Source organism: Ornithorhynchus anatinus, chromosome 17 (assembly GCF_004115215.2).
Source record: "Ornithorhynchus anatinus isolate Pmale09 chromosome 17, mOrnAna1.pri.v4, whole genome shotgun sequence".
NCBI classification, from domain to species: Eukaryota; Metazoa; Chordata; class Mammalia; order Monotremata; family Ornithorhynchidae; genus Ornithorhynchus; species Ornithorhynchus anatinus.
Window position 1 is genome coordinate 41,946,626 of NC_041744.1, and position 21,822 is coordinate 41,968,447.

General features: G+C 45.7%; 1 protein-coding gene across 1 annotated transcript in view; it reads right to left on the bottom strand.

Moving 5' to 3' along the window:
• Positions 1 to 21,822, bottom strand: part of LOC114817767 (natural killer cells antigen CD94-like) — an 88,106-nt gene that overhangs the window by 64,988 nt on the left and 1,296 nt on the right. The gene's annotated exons all lie outside the window — the stretch shown is intronic.

Genomic DNA, 21,822 nt, shown 5'->3' on the forward strand with positions numbered 1-21,822 from the left:
CATGGTTTGGGCTGTGCAGCCTGTCACAGGAATTAGAAAGATGAGGCTACTTTCCCCTGAGCTCTCCAGATGGCCACTGGGAGGGCTCAGGCCTGTGTCTAGGGCTGGAGGGGTGCGAGGAACCAGACACTGAGGAAGCAGCCACCAGGGCCAGAGGATTGGCAGAAGATGGATAAATGGTGTTCAGGTAAGAGGATGGTCTCCTGGAAGCTGAAGGCAGCAGCTGGGAATACAAGAGCAAGAGCTGGGGTCCTCATGGATGAGAGAAGCACATGTTAAGAACTCTGGTGTCCCAAGACCATCAGGCAGGGATGGGCTGGTGGGTGTTCGGAGCAGATGGGAAGGGGTCTTTGTAGAGCTGGCCAGGCAAAGGTTGATGACCACTCGGTGCAGTGAGCTCAAGGGGAGGGATCTGGAGTGATCAGATTGTGGTCAGGGGGACAGAAGAGGGACTACTGGCCTGGGAAAGCCTGAAAAGCTATGGGGACACCAAAATGAGCTCCCTCCGACAAAGACCTCAGACCAGGGGGCCCCAGATCCTGTGGCCACAGGCCCTATGTGGCACACACAACTTTCTGACAAGGAGACCAACTTTCTGTGACCGATCGTGTGCTATGGCTGGGTTTATAGCCTGCAAGCGCTGACCAGGGAGGTCCCCCATGACTCGAGACTGCAGAATGGTCCAAAGGGAGGGGGGTCCGCCACCACCATGCCCATCATGCGGTGGTCAAGCATGGCTGCCAGAGTTGTCACAGGGTGGGGAGCACTGGACTGGACACCTCAGGTGTGTTGGAGCTCCTCCTCCTCCACTCCTCAAACTTCTGATGGCTGCCTCCCCAACAGCAGCCAAACCATCTTGCCATCAGACCCCTGCTCAGTGCCAGATTCACAAGGTAGATGCCAGGATGGTCCTTGGGACCCAGGTATGGAGGGAGACTTCCTTATTTATGTGTCTCTACAACTCTTAGAGTTGTGGCATTTGTTAAGCACTTATGATGTGTCAAGTGCTCTACTAAGTGCTGGGGTAGGCATCCGATAACCAGGACCCACACGGGGCTTACAGCCTAAGTAAGAGGGATAACCGGTAATGAATCTCCATTTTGCAGATGAGAGAACTGAGTCCCAGAGAAGTCAAGTGACTTGCCCAATGTCACACTACAGACACATCACAGAGCTGGGATTAGAACCCAAGTCCTCTGACTTCTAGGCCCTTGAAGCAGTGTGGCCTAGTGGAAAGAGCACAGGTCTGGAGTCAGAGGGACCTGGGTTCTAATCTTGGCTATGCCAATTTCTTGCTGTGTGACCTTGGGTAAAGTTACTAAACTTCTCTGTGCCTCAGTTTCCTCTACTGTAAAATGGGAATGCCTATTCTCCCTCCTATCTGGACTGTAGCCCCAAGCGGAACATGTTCCTGCCTCAGTGCTTAGGGTTTGAGACATGTAAGTCTGAAAAAATACCATTAAAAGATAGGGGAAATGGTAGAATATAAGGATGTGTTTAAAAGTGCTGTGGAACTGAGGTTGGGTGTATATCAAAGTAACAAAGTGCATAAGCAACACAGAAGTGAGAAGCAGCATGGCGTAGTGGATAGAGTGTGGGTCTGGAAGTCAGAAGGTCCCAGCTCTGCCACCAGTCTGTTGTGTGACCTTGGGCAAGTCACTTCACTTCTCTGTGCCTCAGTTACCTCATCTGGTATATGGGGATTCAGACGGTGAGCCCCTCGGGGGACAGGGACTGTGTCCAGCCTGATTTGCTGGTATCCATTCCAGCACTTAGTACAGTGCCTAACACATAGAAAGCCCTTAACAAATACTGTCCTTATTATTACTATCAAGGGAAGGCAAAAAGGTGGGGAAATGTGGGGTTTGTCAAGTCTCTTGGAGGAAATGTGAATTTAGTAGGGCTTTGAAGATGTGGAGAGGAGTGGTCTGTTAGATATGAAGTGGGAGGGAGTTCCAGCCAGACAGAAGAGGTGGGCAAGGGTTTGGCAGTGAGACAGCTGAGATCGAGGTTCAATAAGGTGGTTTTATAACACCAAGTGTGTGGGCTGGGCTGTAGTCAGAAATAAGCAAGGTTAAATGATAATAATAATAATCATCACCATCATCACCATCATCAAGCATTTACAATGTGCCAAGCACTGTACTGAGTGCTGGGGTAGATACAAGATAATTAGGTCTCAATTTGGGCTCACAGTTGAGGAAACAGATACAGAGGAGTCAAGTTGCCCAAGGTCACACAGCAAGCAATTGGCAGAGCTGGGTTTAGAACCTAGGCTTTCTAGCTCCAAGACCCACGCTCTTGAGACTTGGCCCACTGTTTCTGAGGGTCTGAATGCTTAGGTAGTTGCTGTTTGATGCAGAGAAGAATGGAAGAGACTTTGAAGAGTGGGGAGAAATGGACAGAAATCTTTTTAGATAAATGATCCTGGCAGCAGAGTGAAGTATGGACTGCAGTGGAGAGGGACAGGAGACAGTGAGATCAGAGAGGAACAAGGTGGGAAATGATAAGTCTTGGATCCATGTGACAGTAGTTTGGATGAAGAGGAAGGGGCAAAGTTTAGATATGTTGTGAAGGTAGAACTGACAGGATTAGGTGACAGACTGAATATGAGGATTGAATGGGAGAGGTGAGTCAAGGATAGTGCTTACGTTACTTCAGTCAATTATATTTATTGAGTGCTTACTGTGTGCACAGCACTGTACTAAGTGCTTGGGAGAGTATAATATAACAGAGTTGGTAGGCAAGTTCCTTGCTCACACCAATTCACAGTCTAGAGGGGAAGACAGATGTTAATACTAATAAAAGAATTAAAGATTTGTAAATAATTTTCAAACATGAGACAGAGACGATAATGGTGTTTCTTCAGTATTGGGAAAGATGGCATGCAGGTGTGGGACTGGGTTTGGATGGGAAGATGAGGAATGCTGTTTTGGACATGTGAAGTTTGAGGTAATGGTGGAACATCCAGGGAGAGACGTAGAGAAGGCAAGAGGAAATGGGAAACAGCAGAAAAGGAGAGTGGTCAGGGCTGGAGAGAAAGATTGGGTAATCACCTGTATAGAAATGATAGTTGAAGCCTTGGGAGCAAATGAATTCTCCAAGGGAATAGGTGTAGATGAAGAATAGAAGGGGACCCAAAACTGAGCCTTGAGGGACTCTCATAGTTAGAGAGTGGAAGGCAGAGAAGGAGACTGTGAAAGAGATGCAGAGGGAGCAGAGAGATAGGAGAACCTTGTCAATGAAGGCAAGGTTAGATAATGTTTCCAGGAGAAGGGGATGGTCAACAATATCAAATAATAATAATAATAATGTTGGTATTTGTTAAGTGCTTACTATGTGCAGAGCACTGTTCTAAGTGGTGGGGCAGATACAGGGTAATCAGGTCATCCCTCATGAGGCTCACAGTCTTATTCCCCATTTTACAGATGAGGTAACTGAGGCATAGAGAAGTTAAAGGACTTGCCCACAGTCACACAGCTGACAAGTGGCAGAGCCGGGATTCGAACCCATGACCTCTGACTCCCAAGCCCGTGCTCTTTCCACTGAGCCACACTGCTTCTAGGAAAATGAGAGGCCGAGGAGGATTAGAATGGAATAGAGGCCATCGGATTTGGCAAGGAGGACATAGGTGACCCTAGAGAGGATAGTTTCCAATGAAGTGAAGGAACTGGAAACCAGATTGCACAGAGTTGAGAAGGGAGTTGGAGGAGAGGAAGTAGAAACAGCAGGTGTAAACAACTCATTTGCCAGGTCATTACTGGGATTAGGGTTGTGGTGGGGAGATGGGGGCTTGAGGAGGGAATTAGATGTCTGAAATAGCTGGTACAGGCAATGGGCATGGGAATCAATAAGGATGGAGAAGTATTGTTGCTAGGCAGAAGAGAGGGCAGAGCTATAGTAAGTGAGGATGAGTTTGAGATGGATGAGGTCAGTCAGTGCCTGGATTTCTTCTAGCAGCACTCCATGGCTTGAGCCCGAGCCGAGAAAATGTCCTGTGGGGTACTACAAACAAGTGACACAAGCATGCCACAAACAGAGTGGAAAGAAGAATCAATCATATTTATTTAGTGCAGGGGACTGTACTAAGCACCTGGGAGAACACAATAGAATGAGTAGACACGATCCCTATTCTTGAGGAGTTGCCTATCTATCCTTGGAACCTGACATTTGAATTAATAGACAGGAGGACGTGATAGAGTACGAAACATATGTTCCTGTTTCAGGGATTGTTTTGTGGGAGGCCTGAAGTGGCAGTTCCAGGCTATGAATTGGGGATATTAGAGATTAATCAGGTAAGGGCTTCCTGAAAGAAATGTAATTTCAGAAGGTCTTTGAAGATGAAGAAGGCTGTGGTGGGTCAGATCTAAAGAGAGAAGGAGTTTCAGGTAGGGACAGGAAAGACAAGATTGATGACCTGGTCATGTACTTTATTGAAAAAATTGAAGCCATCAGGTGTGAGCTCCCTAAAATCTCCCCTCCTCCTCTCTAGTCCCCCCCTTCCCTTGCCACTTCTTTAACTCTCCCATCTCTCCCAGCAGTATCTCAAGAAGAGAACCCCCAAAATAATAATAATAAAGTTGGTATTTGTTAAGCGCTTACTATGTGCCAGGCACTGTACTAAGTGCTGGGGTAGATACAAGCAAATTGGGATGGACACATTCCCTGTCCCACATAGGACTCACGGTCTTAATCCCCATTGTCCAGGTGAGGTAACTGAGGCACAGAGAATTTAAGTGATTTGCACAGCAGACAAGTGGCAGAGCTGGGATTAGAACCCAGGTCCTTCTGATTCACAGGCCCATGCTCTATCCACTAGGCTATGCTGTTACTCCCCACTCCCCTTCCATCTATGCCTCAGACCTTTACCTTTTATACCTTCTTCCCTCCCTGGTCACCTTCTTTAATGGTTGACTCTCTGCTGGTTTCTTCCCCACTACTTTCAAACATATTTCTGTATCCCCTACCCTTAAAAAACCCTCCCTTGTCCCCACAGCTCCCTCCAGTTATCATCCCATTGTCCCTCCTACCATTCCTTTCCAAACTCACCTGTTGTCTACACCTGCTGCCCCCACTTCCCATCCTCCAATCTTTTCCTTCCCCCCACACCAATCTGGCCTCTGCTACCTTCACTCCACAGTAAGTTGCCCTCTCTAATGTCAATCAATGGTATTCATTGAGTGTGTATTGTGTGCAGAGCACTGTATTATGAGCTTTGGATGGGACACTGACAGAATTGATAGACCCATACCCTACCCACAACATGAAAATAAATTACAGTTATATACATAAATGTTGTGGGGCTGAGAGTGGGGAGAAAATCAAGTGCTTAAAATGTACAGAAGTATATAATAATAATAATTATGGTATTTATTAAGCGCTTACTACATGCCGAGCACTGTTCTAAGTGCTGGGGTGGATACAAGGTTATCAGGTTGTCCCACGTGGGGCTCACTGTTTTAATCCTCATTTTACAGATGAAGTAACTGAGGCACAGAGAAGTTAAGTGACTTGCCAAAGGTCACACAGCAGACAAGTGGCAGAGCCGGGATTAGAACCTGTGTCCTCTGACTCCCAAGCCCGTGCTCTTTCCACTGAGTCAAGCTGGTGCCCTACAGACAGTGTATAGAAGCAGCATGGTATAGGGGATAGAGCACAGGCCTGGAAGTCAGGAGGTCATGAGTTCTAATCCCGGCTCTGCCACTTATGACCTTGGGAAAGTCACTTAACTGCTCTGTGCCTCAGTTACCTCATTTGTAAAGTGGGGATAGAGTCTGTGAGCCCCACGTGGGACAGGGACTGTGGCCAGCCTGATTACCTTGTATCCACCCCAGTGCTTAGTACAGTGCCTGGCACATAGTAAATGCTTAATAAATAACATAATAATAATCATTATTATTATTATTAGCAGTGGGCCCTAATCTTGTCCATCCTGGAAGGAAAGAATCAAAAGGTTTTAGGACTCCAGCAAGCCAATCTGCTCTCTTAAGTGTCACCAGGAACTAACTGATTTAGAACTGACAGTGACCAGTGCATCACAGACGGTGAGTTTAGAGAAAGCGAGGTATGATGGAGTGGGTTTGGCCAGGGAACGTGAAGAGGATATCTGGGAATTCATGGAGACAAGCTGCTGGTAGCTCATGGCAGTGAGATGGGTGAGGCCATTAGGAATTTGATGAAATCAGTTCAATTTCATCCCCACCTATTGAACAGTGGCTGGTAGTAGCTCTCGATACCCATTCCCGCAGGAGTCTTGGACATCTTTCCAGCATCCATCCATCCATCCATCCATCCTTCCATCCATCCATCCTTCCTCCATCACTGAGATTCCAGATAGCAGTTACACAAGTATTAATTAATTTTTGGCACTTGCCTGTCTCAACTCTTTTCCTCTGAGGTTTTTGGAGCTATAGATGGACATAACTACAAGTCCCTGCTATGACAGCAGTGTCTGCTACTGAGAGGGTAATCAATCAATTGTATTTATTGAGCACTTACTATGTGCAAAGCACTGTGCTAAGTACATGGGTAAGTACAATACAACTGAGTTGGCAGACAGGATTCCTGCCCTTAATGTGGGGAAAACAGATATTAAAATCTTACAGCAAGGGGAAGTGACAGAGTACAAGGAAATGTACATAAATGCTGTGGGGGTGGGGTAGGGTGATGATCAAAGTGCTTAAAGGCAGACAGATATTTTGTTCCACCACCACAGGCTACACCTGACTTCCCAGTGAAGCCTCCACTGATTGGTACAGCAGATGGGAGTGCATCCCTCAGCGACAGCCATCAGAGTGGAGGATGAGGGCACAGTGAGGTCGCTGAGGGAGACAGAGACATGCTGCTTCAGAACCAAATACAACACCTGGTCCTCCCATGAAGACTTCAGAGATTGATAGAGTGGATATGAGTGACTCAGCCTCAGTGCGGAGATCATTCAGGCCTCCTGCTACAGGATGTGCACGCAGATATGCTGGTCCACAACCACAGACTGCACCCAGAGCACAAGACTGAGAGTTGGGAGGACTGGGTTCTAAACCTAGGTCCTCCACTTGCCAGCTTTATGATCTTGGGTGAGTCACTTCTCTGCAACTCAGTTTCCTCATCACTCATCCTATCACACCTGGATTACTGCATCAATCTCCTTGCTGATCACCTAGCCTCCTTTCTTTCCCCACTCCATTCCATACTTCACTCTGCTGTCCGGATCATTTTTCAGCAGCATGGCTCAGTGGAAAGAGCACGGGCTTTGGAGTCAGAGGTCATGGGTTCGAATCCCAGCTCTGCCACTTGTCAGCTGTGTGACTGTGGGCAAGTCACTTCACTTCTCTAGGCCTCAGTTACCTCATCTGGAAAATGGGGATTAAGACTGTGAGCCCCACGTGGGACAACTTGATTCCCATGTGTCTCCCCCAGCGCTTAGAACAGTGCTCTGCACATAGTAAGCGCTTAACAAATACCAACATTATTATTATTATAAAAAAATGTTCAGGACATATTTCCCCACTCCTCAAAAAACTACAGTGGTTGCCTGTCCACCTCTGTATCAAACAAAAACTCCTCACCATTGGTTTTAAAGCACTAAATTACTTTGTTCCCTCCTTCCTCACTTCACTATTTTCCTACTACAGTCCTGCCACACACTGCACTCCTTTAATGCTAACCTTCTCACTGTGCCTCCATCTTGTCTACCTCACTGCTAACCCCTTGCCCACAACCTACCTCTGACCTGGAATGCCCGCCCTCCTCAAATCTGACAGACAATGAATCTCTCCACTTTCAAAGTCTTACTGAAGTCTCATCACCTCCAAGATGCTTTCCCTAAGTACCCCCTTTCCTCTTCTCCCACTCCCTTCTATGTGGGCCTGACTTGCTCCCTTTACTCATCCCCCCTCCTAGCCCCACAGCACTTATGTGCATATCTGTAATTTATATATTCATATTAATGTCTCTCTCCCTCAGTCTAGACTGTAAGCCCGTTGTGGGCAGGGAATGAGTCTGTTTATTGTTGCATTCTATTTTCCCAAGTGTTTAGTACAATGCTCTGCACACAGTAAGCACTCAATAAATACAATTGAATGAATACTGACTCGATTACTGCATCAGCTCTTACATACATATCTCGACAACTGTTATTTCACTGTCTGTCTCCCCGACAAAACTGTAAGCTCCTTGAGGACAGAGACTGCATCTACTAGCTCTATTGTCCTCTTACTTGTGCATAGTACAGTGCTCCACACATTGTAAGTGTTCAATTCATTCTATTGATCGTTAGAGATCCTGATGATGATGATTAGAGATGATGATTAGTAACTGAGGATTCTTTGTGACCATTAGCCCCACAGCACTTATGTACATATCTGGTATTCATCAAATGCTTACTATGAGATCATAATATGAGCCTGTTGTTGGTGGATAGAGTGCATATGTGGTGCTGGTGCATAGAGGTGATAGTTGTAGCCAAGGGAGCAAATGAATTCTCCAAGGGAGTGGGTGTAGATGGAAAATGGAAGGGGACCCAGAACTGAACCTTGAGGGACACTCACAGTTAGGACATGTGGGAGGCAGAGAAGGAGCCCACAAAAGAGACTGAGAATGAGGAGAAGCATGGCCTAGTGGATAGAACACAGACCTGGGAGTCAGAAGTTCTAATCCCGACTGCAACTTGTCTGCTGTGTGACCTTTGGTTGGTTAGTCACTTCACTCTCTCTGCTTCAGTTACCTCATCTGTAAAATGGGGATTAAGACTGTGAGTTTGATGTTGGACAGGGACTGTGTCCAACCCAATTTGCTTGTATCTCCCCAGCACTTAGTACAGTGCCTGGAACAAAGTAACTGCTAAACACATATCATAATTATAATTACTATTGTTATTATTATTATTATTAATGAGTGGCCAAAGAGAGAGGAGGAGACCCAAAGGAGGACAGTGCCAGTGAAGCTGAAGTTGGATAATGTTTCCAGGAGAACGGGTTGGTCACAGTGTTGAAGGCAGCTGAGAGGTCAAGGAGGATTAGGATGGAGTAGAGGCCACTGGATTTGGCAAGAAGGAGATCATGGATGGCCTTTGAAAAGGTGGTTTCTGTGGAGTGAAGGGAATGGAAGTCAGATAAGAGGGAATCAAGGAGAGATTTGGAGGAGAGGAACTTAAGACAGCAGGCCTAGACAACTCACTCAAGGAGTTTGGAGAGGAATGGTAGGAGGGAAATGAGACGATAACTGGAGGGAGCCATGGGGTCAAAGGATGGTTTCTTTAGAATAGGTGAGACATGGGCATGTCTGAAACCAGTGGGAAAGATGTCATTGGAGATCAAACAGTTAAAGCTGGAAGATAGGGAAAGAACAAGGGAGGGGGAAAGGGATGGGGATGGATGTGCAAGTGGAAGGAGAGGATTTTGAGAGAAGATAGGAGATTTTGTCTTGTTATTGCTGGGATAGATGGGAGAGTTGAAGAAGAGGAAGGATGGGGGAAGGACTGGGAAGGGGCAGGGGAGATTTTAGGGAGGTCTTGCCAGATGGCTTCAATTTTCTCAATAAAGAAAGTGGCCAGATCATTAGGGGCATGACGTGGGGGAGGTGGTGGGACAGGGGTTTTGAGGAGGGAGTTAAATGTCTGGAACAACTGGCAAGAGCTATGGGCATGGGTTCAATAAGGATGGAGAAATATTTTTTCCAGGAAGAGGAGAGGGCAAAATTAAAGCACGCAAGGATAAACTTGAAGTGGACGAGGTCAGCCTGATATCTAGATTTCTTCTGCACAGGAGTGAAGAGGCAGACTGTGGAGGTGATCCAGGGCTGTGGGTTAATGGTACGAGATCTACGAAGGGATAGGGGAGCAAGTGAGTTGAGTACAGTAGACATAGTGGGGTTAAGTGCATCATTTTGGTCATCAAGAGAAGGTAGTTTGGGTACAGAGGCTAAATGGGGAAGGCAAGATGAGTTGAAAAAATTGGCTGGGGTCAAAATATCAGAGGTTTCTGTGGGAGAATAGACAGATTTGTGGGGAGGAGATGTGTGGGAGAGAAGGCAGGTGAGGAGGTTGTAGTCAGAGAGAGAGTTTTCAGAGTTGGGAAGGGTAGGGATTGGGCAGTGGCTAGAGATGTTGCAATTGAGTATGTGTCCAAGTTGATGAGTGGGCGGGCTGGAGTAGAGCTGAGGAGTTGAGGAGTAATAGAAAAGGGACAGGATAAGGGTTGTCAGGAAAATATACGTGGATATTGAAGTCACCAAGGATCGATGTAGGGATGGAGAAAGAGAGAACTAATGTGAGAAAGGTATCAAAAGTTGGAGGTAGAACCTGGGGGTTAGCAGAGAACATTATTAGATAGTGGGTAGTAGAGGTGAAAATGAACGAAAGAAAGGGATGGGGAAGGTGGAATGGTGCGAAAGCGGCACTGAGGCGCGAAAAGGGAGTCAACACCCTCCTCCTTTCCCAGTGAGTCTGAAGAAGTGGGAGAAGATGAGGCCCCCTGCTAGAGAGAGCAGCAGGGGAGACTTGTCATCTGGGGAGAGCCAGGTTTCATTGATGGTGAGGAGGAGGAATGATTGGGTCAGGAACGGTCAGTAATGAAGGGAAGCTTCCCCATGATGGAATGGGGGTTCCACAGGCTGCACGTGAGTGAGGCTGTGGGAGGGGCTAGGGGAGGTTCTGGGGGTGCAGAGACTCCACTCCAGGTGGTGTCAGTTCAGCACTGCATATACAATATCTCTGCAAAGGTTGGCGGTGGTCCTTCATCCCGAAACTGATTTGCAGATTAGTTCAAGTATTTAAGAACCGAGTACAGAATGCTATCCAAGTGAGGTCTCAGTTTGGCTACCAGAGGGCAGCAAAAACCCTCATGACACCCTGTGTCCCTGGGAGTTACCTGTCGGTCTGTGCTGAGAACTTCATGGCTCTCATGGTGACAGAAGAGGAGGTGGAGGAGGGGTGGGTGAGGGCAGATGGTCTGAAGCTCTCCTCTGTTCCTCCCCTTCCTCCTCCTCCTCCTCATCCTCCTTTTTTTCTCCTCCTCCTCCTCCACCATTTCTCCCACTGGTCCTGCCACCAGGTCTCCCCGCATCCCACCCCAGTCCAGCCTGGTCCCCTGATTTGGCAGCCGTGGGAGGCGAGATCTGCCTCTCACTCCACATCTCCACTGACCTAGTGCTCCATCCTGCCTCACCAACTTCCCAACTTGGACACGTTCAATCTCGTCATCTCTAGTCTCTGTGCGATCTTCAACCTCATCAATTCCGAAATCCTGTTCTCCAAAAATAATCTCACAAGCCTGCTCTCCCATACATCTCCTCACCACAAAGCTATCCTGTTCCCCCACAGAGACTGCTGATCTCTTGGCGCCCTCCAATTATCCCAAGTCATCATGCTCCATTTAATCTCCATACTCAACTTAACTTTTCTTGACCCAAAATTCCACTCCCTCAACACTTTCCTTTTCACTGCATTCAATTCCCTTGCTCTGTTCCTCTGCCGATCTCACATCGCTAACCCACAACCCTGGATCAAGTCCACAGTACCTTTCCTCAGCTTCTGCACACAAACAGCCTGATCTCATCCATCTCAAACTTAGCGTAACCTGCTATAATTCTGTTCTTGTCTCTGCCTGGTAAGAATATTTCTCCACCTTTATTGACTCCCATGCCCATTGTGTAGGCCACGTGTTTCAGATTTTTAACTCCCTCATTAAACCCCTGCCTTGAGGAGACCTCCCACCTCTGCCAGTCTCACAACAGCCTGAACTCTCAGCACAGTGTGTGGGTCTGCCCTGCCTGAGCCCACCTCCCTGAACCCCACTGCCCACTGATGCCACATTTTTTTAATGGTATTTGTTAAGTGTTTACTATATTCCAGGCACTATTCTTAGCGCTGGGGTAGATGGAAAATAATCAGGTTGGACAAAGTCCATGCCCAACATGGGGTTACTGTCTTAATCCCCATTTTACAGATGAGATAACCAAGACACAGAGAAGCTAAGTGCCTTGCCCAAGGTCACACAGCAGGCTAGTGGCAGAACTGGGATTAAAACCTAGGTCCTTTTGCCCAGGTGGGTGCTCTAACCATTAGGTCATGCTGCTTCCCACTCGCCCACATCTCAGGAAAGCTAAAACTTCCCACTCATCCCCCTCCCCCAGCCACTATGGATACACTTCCAGCTGGGATCTTGGCTGGCAGCACAACCAGCACAGCTCAGATATGTGGCCCCCATTGCCCTCGATATTGGACAGAGTTCACCCATGAAGAAATTTTCCAACTGACTAATAATTTATATTTGGGTTTTTCCTTATCCCTCTTTCAGTTTTGCCTCCTACTCACAATATGTATGAATCATTCTGGTCTCTCTCTCTTCTCCATTAGACTGTGGGCTCCTAGAAGGCAGGGAGTATGTGTCTTGCTTCTGTTGTTCTCTCCCAGGGGCTAAGTTCAGTATGTCACACACAGTAGGTCTTCAATCAATACCACCGGTTGAATGATTAAGAGGCACAACATCAATCAATCAGTGGTTTTGACTGAAAACTTACTGTGTACAATTACTCTATGTGCAGAGTACTTGAGAGAGTATAATACCTCAGAGTTGGTAGACATATTCCCTGTCCACAATAAGCTCACGGTCTAGAGAACTCTTTGAGCCTACTGTTTTCTCAACAAAACTGAATATAGTTGCTCCATACTTTCATCCAGTGAAAGCCTTATTTTATTTGAAAGACACAAAGAACTCGTTATTCCCATATAAACTAAGTAAAAAGAACTGATAATTTTATCTGTGTAAAAATTATTTCATTTAATACTCCAATGACTCATTACAAAGGCACGTTTAGAAACCTCAAATGTACAAGGTTTTCTAAAGCAAGTATTCCTTTATAGCAGCATACGAAGGTTTTTTTATGGTATTTGTTCACTGCTTATTATGTGTCAAAAGTAACTTTGTTGCTTTTTAAAAGTAACTGTTGATTTTGAAAAATGGTATTGGGCATAGATAATCCTACTAAAAGGTGATTATTTGTAAAAGGAGTTATTGAAATATATGACAGAGAAGGAAATGGCAGGCAATACCTGCACCAATAGACTGATAGAGGGGTTAAATAGGGAAGGATAAGGGAGGGAAGGAGACATTCTAGCAGGGCTGGGCTCTTTGATGCCTTCTGCTACTTGATCACTTTTCCTCTGGGCAGAAGAGGTTGCTCAGCTCCCATCAGTTTGTTACATGAGGAATGGGAATCAGACTGAATTCTGGACTTGGCAGCGAATGTTCCTCTTTGATTGGCACACTCTCCTGATTTGGTCCCTCTCTCCATTTCACCTGTGTCCCCCATCTCTGTCGCTTGGACCTACTTGGGGTGTTTGGGGATTTTCAAGGCCCAGGTTTGGAGGATGGGGAAGGGGAAAGACGGTAGTGAAACTTCCAAAGCAGAAATAGAAACTAACTGCCAATCTAATAGTTCACCCTTCCTTCTCAGACTGTGGTGAAGAGGAAGGGGCCTCTGCGGGTAGTTTAAAGAAGAAGGAGGCAGCATAGAGAGGGGACCTGTAGTGATGGGGGTTCATATCTCCCACCCTGACTCCATGAAATGTCCCTAAACCAAACCTTTGACACCAGGCCTGAGTTTAAGAATTTTTCCTGTGGATGTCACCTCATGATGCCCACAGAAAGTAATTCTGAGAGTTTTTCTGGAATATCTGACACATTTAGGTGAGAGCACAATGGTTGAATTAAGGAATGTTCTTCCCGAGAATGTGTGTTGTTCTTATTAGTTGTAGTTATTGTTGTTGTTTTGGTGGTGGTGTTGATTTTTAAAAAAGCATTTCCTGACAGCCTCCATGATGCAGTGCCCTATCGTGGGTGCTTGGGAAATACAGAATAATAAAGTGACATGGTTTCTGCCTATGAGGAGCTTACACTCTAATGAGGGAGAAAAACATAAATGTACAACTAGACTGGTCAAAATAAATGAATTCAATAGCATAGAATAGTGAAGCAGTGTGGTCTAGTGGAAAGAGAATCGGTCTGGTAGTCAAAGGATCTGGGATCTAAACCCAGGTCGGCCACTTACCTGCTGCAGAATGTTGGGCAAATCACTTCACTTCTCTGTGCCTCAGTTCTCTCATCCGCAAAATGGGGATACAATACCTATTCTCCCTCCTACTGAGACCGTGAGCCCCATGTGGGATCTATCACATATCAGAGCTTAGTGCAGTGCTTGGCACAGAGTAAATGCTTAAAGTATAGCACAGTTGTTTTTATGTAACCATGAGTGCTAAAGGAGGGCAAAAATAGGTCCATAAATGCTAAATGTGACTGAAGGGATAAAATGGTCAGGGGACTGGGAGATTAATTGGGGAGAGTTTGTTGGAGGAGGTGGGATTTTAGATGAGGCTCTTACTGTGGGTAGAGCTGTGGCCTGTCTGATAAATCCAAGGAACAAATGAGCAAGACCGAGGGCAAGAAAGTCAACAGTGAAGTGGAATTAGATGGTTGGCCTGGTAAATCCAAAGACAGAGAGTTGGGAAATAGCAGGTGATGACAGCAGGTAGTCTTGGAACTGACAATGGAGGGTTTTGGTTTGATCCTGGAAAGCAGTGTGACCTAGTGGAAAGAGCACAGTCCTGGGAATCCCAGGGCTTGGGTTCTACTCCTGGCTCTACCACTCATTTGCTGTATGAACTCAGACAAGTCATTTAACTTATTTGTGCCTCATCTGCAGAGTGGAGATTCAATTCCTGTTCTTTAACCCACTTAGACCCCCTTGGGTCACAGGGACTGTGTCTGACTTCATTATTTTGTATCTTTCCCAGTGCTTAGTACAGTGCTTGGTACATAGTAAGCATTGCTTAGTACAGTGCTTGGTACATAGTAAGCATTTAACAATTATCACTATTATTATTACAAAGGGAAAGAGTTTTGGGTTTTGAGGAGAGGAGAGAGGTGGAGCAAGTGATGGGAAGGAAGATGATCTGTGCAGTTGCTGGTAGTTTAGTTTGGAGTGGGGAAAGGCTGGATGCTGGGAGACCAGCAAAGAGGTGAATGTTGATAACAATAATAATAATAATAATAATTGTGATACTTATTAGGTGCTTAATATGTGCCAAGCACTATATGTACTAAGCACTTGGGTAGATACAAGATAATCAGGTCCAATATGGAGGTCACAGTCTAAGTAGGAGGGCAAACAGGTATTGAAGCACCATTTTGCACTCTTTTCTTTCTCTCCCCACTCCAGTCCATATATCACTCTGCTGCCGTGATCATTTTTCTACAAAAATTTTCAGTCCATGTTTCCCCTCTCCTCAAGAACCTCCAGTGATTGCCCATCTACCTCTGTATGAAACAGAAACTCCTTAAGACTGTAAAGCACTTAATCACCTTGCCCCCTCTCCTACCTCACCTCTCTGCTCTCCAACTACAAACCCAGCCTGCACACTTCATTCTTCTAATGCCAACATACTCACGCTACCTTGATCTCGTCTATCTTGCCGCTGACCTCCTGCTCACATTCTGCCTCTGGCCTGGAATGCCCCCCCTTCATGTCCAACAGAAGATTACTCTCCCAACTTTAAAGTCTTATTAAGGCATTTTTCCTCCAAGAGTCCTTCTCTGACTAAGCTTTCATTTTCTCTTTTCTCACTCACTCTGCATCACCCTGATTTTCTCCCTTTAATCACACCTCCCTCAGTCCCACAGAACTTATATACATATATCTAATTTATTTATTTAATAATAATGTTGGTATTTGTTAAGCACCTACTATGTGCAGAGCACTGTTCTAAGCGCTGGGGTAAATACAGGGTCATCAGGTTGTCCCACGTGAGGCTCACAGTCTTAATCCCCATTTTAAAGATGAGGGGACTGAGGCACAGAGAAGTTAAGTGACTTGCCCACAGTCACACAGCTGACAGGTGGTGGAGCCAGGATTCGAGCCCATGACCCCTCTCTCCCAAGTCCGTGACCCCTCTCTCCCAAGTCCTTGCTCTTTCCACTGAGCCACGCTGCTTATATTAATGTCTGTCTCCCACTCTAGACTGTGAGCTTATTGTACTGTACTCTCCCAAGGGCTTAATACAGTGCTCTGCATACAGTAAGTGCTCAACAAGTACAATTGATTGATAGATTAATTGACTGATTTTGTCAATGAGGAAACTGAGGAACAGAGAAGTTAATTGACTGGATCAGGGTCACAAAGCAGATAAGAGGCAGAGCTAGGATTAGAACCCAGATCCCCTGACTCCCAGGCCTGTACTCTTTCCACCTGGCTTACTAGGGGAAAACACTGCCAGAATTAATGGTTTTGTGCATGCACGGTTTTGGCCATGGGGTAGGACCTAAAACCCAAGTTTTCTCTAACATGGGGTCTATTAAGAAGGCAACCACCTTGCTAAAGAAGAATTGACTGGACTCTTTAGTTCATCTAGAAAATGGGGATTAACACTGTGAGCCCCGTGTGGGACAACCTGATAACCTTGTATCTACCCCAGTGCTTAAAACAGTACTTGGCACCTAGTAAACACTTAACAAATACCATTACCATTATTACTATTTAGTCCAGGAGATGATAAGCACAGTGATCACTACACTAAACTTGCCACAACCAAAAGAGATTATTTCAATGTGCAAAACGAACAGTAATGAAAGCAGAGTTGTCACAGATTTTAAAGTGACAAAAAAATAATACAAAAGTCTTTCAAATGGCAGTGTGGCACTGTGCAGATAGATTCTGAGCGAAAGGCCTTTAGCTAACCTATCACACACTCCATCCAGTACTAAAATAAGAGCTCACATGGGCTCTGTAGTCAAAATTTCAATGGATTTCATTTCATTTCATTTCAAGAATGGACCCAACAGCTCTGCCTTCAGTCAAGAGGAATGAGATCATTGTTCTCTCCCAGGAGATTCACCAGTAAATCAGTATTCCAATGATATTTATTATATGGATGATGAGCAGAGCACTGTATGAGTCACCAGAAGAAAAAGACAAGAACCCCACCCTAAAAGAGCTCATTATTTATTGGGGAAAACAGGGAGATATCAATGATTTACATACTAGAAACATACACAGCATTGTCTATGAAGAATTCACTTAAATTATTTGTTAAGCTATGAAATAGCAAGGATGGTCTATTGTTGACTGATAGTTATTTTGTGCCTAAAGTTAAAGCTCTGATAGTTGCTTGTTTTAGTCTTTGTTTTTATTTTGCTGTACTTTGCTTAGAAGCATCTGCTGTTCTCACATTCTCCTTGCCTAACTCCTTGCTCATGAAGTATAAATCCCTTGGGTCAGGAGTTTCTATTCCTCTGGTATTCACTTGCCTAACTCTTAGCTCATCAACTGCCTATTCCTCAAGCAGTTTGCAGAGGTCGGTGATTTTTCTGTTCTTCAGAGCAGAGCCAGGAAACAGGCTTTGGAAGTGGCCATCTTGGAAAGTGAGCTGATGCTTCCAGCAGCCAGCCCCTGGTCTCATCCTTGTGTCCTTTCTGAGCTGCAGCAGGATCCCCCTCCCCAAACTTGACAAGCCCACAGGAGTGGATTTGGGGGACAGTTGGGTGGCTGGGTCCCTCCTGGAGTGGAGCTAGGGCAGGATGAATTCAGTCTGGACTCACTGTCCCAGTGCCACATGGTGGAGTAGACCCCAGTCCGAACTCCTCCTTGGAAGGCCTCTATTTCTGGTCTTGCCACTCTGCAGGCCATGGGTCACTGCCGACAGAATCCACACCCTTAAATAACTTCAGGAACAGTGCAGAAGTGACCCAGGATTTCTAGGAGGCCACTACTATCACCATCTTCAAGATGACACTGGGAGAATCGAGTATAGAAAATATCAAGGGAATCTCTAGCCATTGCTGGCAAATTCTAGTCAGGGTTCTCTCAGGCCAACCACTGCACATTGGGGTAGATACAATATAAGCAGATTGGACACGGTCCTTAACCTACAAGGAGCTCAAAGATACAGAGGATGGGAGAGCTGGTATTTTATAAATGAGGAAACTGAGGCAATGAGAAATGAAGTGACAGCAGGCAAGGAGCAGAGCCAGAATTAGAACACAGGTCTCCTGACATCCAGACCTATGCTTTTTCTGTTAGGCTATGCTTTTACTCTATATGATGTAAGGGCCTCTATCTGTGATACAGGTAGGCTTTTCTTCCTGGGGAATCATTTTCAGCTTTCACAATCAGTCAGTTGGTCCACCGTATCTGGCTAATGTGGCTGATGGATGAAGACTTTCCTAGAAAGAAGCACCATGCTCCCATTTTAACAGACTAAATTAGGTCCCCCTGTGGGTTCTGGAGAAAGAGAATTGAAGAAAGTAGGTTTTCTTGTATTGCTGAGAATCCAAGGACCACTGGTAGGTGGGCTTTGTGTTAATTCTGATGGTGGGTGTCAGTGGGGCTCAATGGTCATTCCCATTTAATCCCACCTACATAATCAACCATTTAGTTTCTCAGTAATATCTACTGAGCACCTACTGTGTGGCGAACACTGTATTATTTGAGTCAGAGATTTTGGAGATTTTTGAGGGGTAGAAAGGCAAGAGAAGATAATGTTTTAAAAAATTATCTGGACAAAAGAGAGAAATAGAGACTAAGAAGAGAAAAACTGGAGGCAAAGAAGTCAACGAAGAAGCTGATGCAGTAGTCAAGTTGCAGTATTAGCGCCTAGACCAGCATGATGGCAACTTTGATGAAGAAGAAGAAGGGATTGGCCCTGAAAATATTGAGGAGAAAATACTGTGAGGATTTGGTGACAGATAGAATATAGGAGTGGAAAGTGAGGAAGAGGTCAAGAATAACGAGAGGTTTGTAGGATTGAGTTCTGACTCAGGTTCAAATGAATCCGAAGGCTTTACCACCAGCATCATGAAGCTAAAAGGAGGGAGGGGGCAGGGGAAACTTTGCAACTGGTGAATTTAAATTTAAAGGTGAATTTTCAATTTAAATGTCCAAGATTCATAGTGATTCCATCGAACCCCTACATCTCCACACAGACCTGGGTATTTAACAGTCACAAGCAGAATCATTCCTTCCCTTTTCTGACCTTCATTGCTATTTTGAGGTCAATGAAAGCACATGCTTAGATGCTCACATGGGACCACTGACCTTTCTTGTCCCCTTATCCTTTGGCTACTAGTTTCTAAATCTTGTGCAGTTGTAGCTAGCCCTACGCAAGGGACAGGCAGCAGTGCAGGATAAATTTGCTTCCAATGGAAGAGAAGGGAGAAATTGGAATTTTTGAATATGCAAGTTGGAAGACAGGGACAGATCAATATGGCACCAAGACAGCAAGCTTTTGGAACAAGGAGGAGAGAGATGGTGTCACAAATGATGAGAAAGCTAGAATGAGAAGATTTAGGAGGAAAGATGAGTTCAATTTCAGACCTGGTGACTTTAAGGAGCCAGAGTGTTATCCAAATAGTGATGTCGCTAACCAAGTAGTGACGTCCTGGAGACAGGAAGAATAAGAAATTTTAAGGCAGGTGAGAGGTTGAGGCTGATGAGGTAGCTCGGGGATTCATCTTCACAGAGATGGTACCTGAAACCACATAAGTGGATGAATTTTCTGAGAGAAAATGTGTGGGGCAGATCAGTCAGTCAGTCAGTCAATCGTATTTATTCATTTATTCATTCATTCAATCGTATTTATGGAGCGCTTACTGTGTGCCTAGCACTGTATTAAGTGTTTGGAAAGTACATTTCAGCAACAGATAGAGACAATCCCTACCCAACAACGGGCTCACAGTCTAGAAGGGGGAGACAGACAACAAAACAAAACAAGTAGACAGGCATCAATACCATCAAAAATAGACACATAGAATTATAGATATATACACATCATTAATAAAATAGAGTAATAAATATGTACACATATACACAAGTGCTGTGGGGCCGGGAAGGGGGTAGAGCAGAGGGAGGGAGTAGGGGTGATGGGGAGGGGAGAAGGAGCAGAGGAAAAGGGTGGCTCAGTCTGGGAAGGCCTCCTGGAAGAGGTGAGCTCTCAGTAGGGTTTTGAAGAGGGGAAAAGAGCTAGTTTGGCAGATGTGAGGAGGGAGGGTATTCCAGGTCAGAGGTAGGATGTGGGCCAGGGGTCGGTGGTAGGGCAGCCGAGAACGAGGCACCGTGAGGAGGTTAGCGGCACAGGAGTGGAGTGTGCGGGCTGAGCTGTAGAAGAAGAGAAGGGAGGTGAGGTAGGAGGGGGCAAGGCGATGGAGAGCTTTGAAGCCAATAGTGAGGAGTTTTTGCATCATGCGAAGGTTAATAGGCAACTACTGGAGATTTTTGAGGAGGGGGGTGACATGCCCAGAGTGTTTCTGTAGAAAGATAATCGGGGCAGCAGAGTGAAATATAGACTGAAGCGGGGATAGACAGGAGTTTTGGGAGATCAGAAAGGAGGCTGATGCAGTAATCCAGTGGGGATATGATGAGAAATTGTACCAACAAGGTAGCGGTTTGGGTGAGGAAAGGGTGGATCTTGACGATGTTGTGAAGGTGAGACCGGAAGGTTTTGGTGACGAATTGGATGTGTGGGGTGAATGAGAGAGCAGAATCAAGGATGACACCAAAGTTATGGGCTTGTGAGATGGGAAAGATGGTAATGCCGTCTACAGTGACGGGAAAGTGGGGAGAGGACAGAGTTTAGAAAGGAAGATAAGGAGCTCAGTCTTGGACGCGTTGAGTTTTAGGTGGCAGGTGGACATCCAGGTGGAGAGATCCTGAAGGCAGGAGGAGATACAAGTCTGGAGGGAGGGAGAGAGAAGAGCGGAGGAGATGAGGAGATGTAGATTTGGGTGTCAACTGCCTAGCGCTTACTGTATGCAGAGCACTGTGATAAGCACTTGGGAGAACACAATATAACAGTATGACACATTCCCTACCCACCCTGAGTTTACATTCTAGACGGGCAGACTGATGTTAGAATTTATAAATAAAATTGCAGATATGTATATAAGTGCGGTGGGGCTGTTCAGTCTGCAGCATCTGGTATTAGTCGGACACTGAAGGTCTGGGATAATTTCTAGGGATGTGGGTGATGCAAGAGCATGGTAAACAGCAAGGCCTAGTGGAAAGTGCACAGCACAGGCTTGGGAGTCAGGAGACTTGAATCAGTCAAACAATCAATGATATTTATTGAGTGTTTACTCTGGGCAAAGCACTGTACTAAGCACAATGGAGTAAGAAAACAGAATCCCTGTCCTCTTAATGAGCTTACAAACTACTAGGGAGGATACAAATTAAAGTAAATCATGGCATATTGGCTACAGCATGAACCTGGGAGTCAGAATATCATGGGTTCTAATCCCAGCTCTGCCACTTGTCTGCTGTGTGACCTTGGACAAGTCATTTCACTTCTCTGGGCCTCAGTGACCTCATCTGTAAAATGGGGATTGAGACTATGAACCCCACGTGGGACAAGGGTTTGTATCTAACCCAATTTGTTTGCTTTTGCTCCACTGCTTAGTACAGTGCCCGGCATGTACTAAGTGCTTAACCGACATCATTATGATGATGATGATGATGATTACTATTAAATTCCAGGAAGGGGAATTGTCGAGTATAAGATGTCCATAAATTCTGTAGGAATCGGGATGGAGTGCTTTGGAAGTGTGATTAAGCTGCTGGAGGAGCAGTGTGGTTAAGTGGAAAGAGCATGGGCTTGGGAGTCAGAGGTCATGGGTTCTAATTCCTGCTCCACCACTTATCGGCTGTGTGACTGTGGGCAAGTCACAACTTCTCTGTGCCTCCGTGATCTCATCTGGAAAATGGGGATGAAGACTGTGAGTCCCACGTGGGCAAGTCACTTAACTTCTCTGTGCCTCAGTGAGCTCATCTGGAAAATGGGGG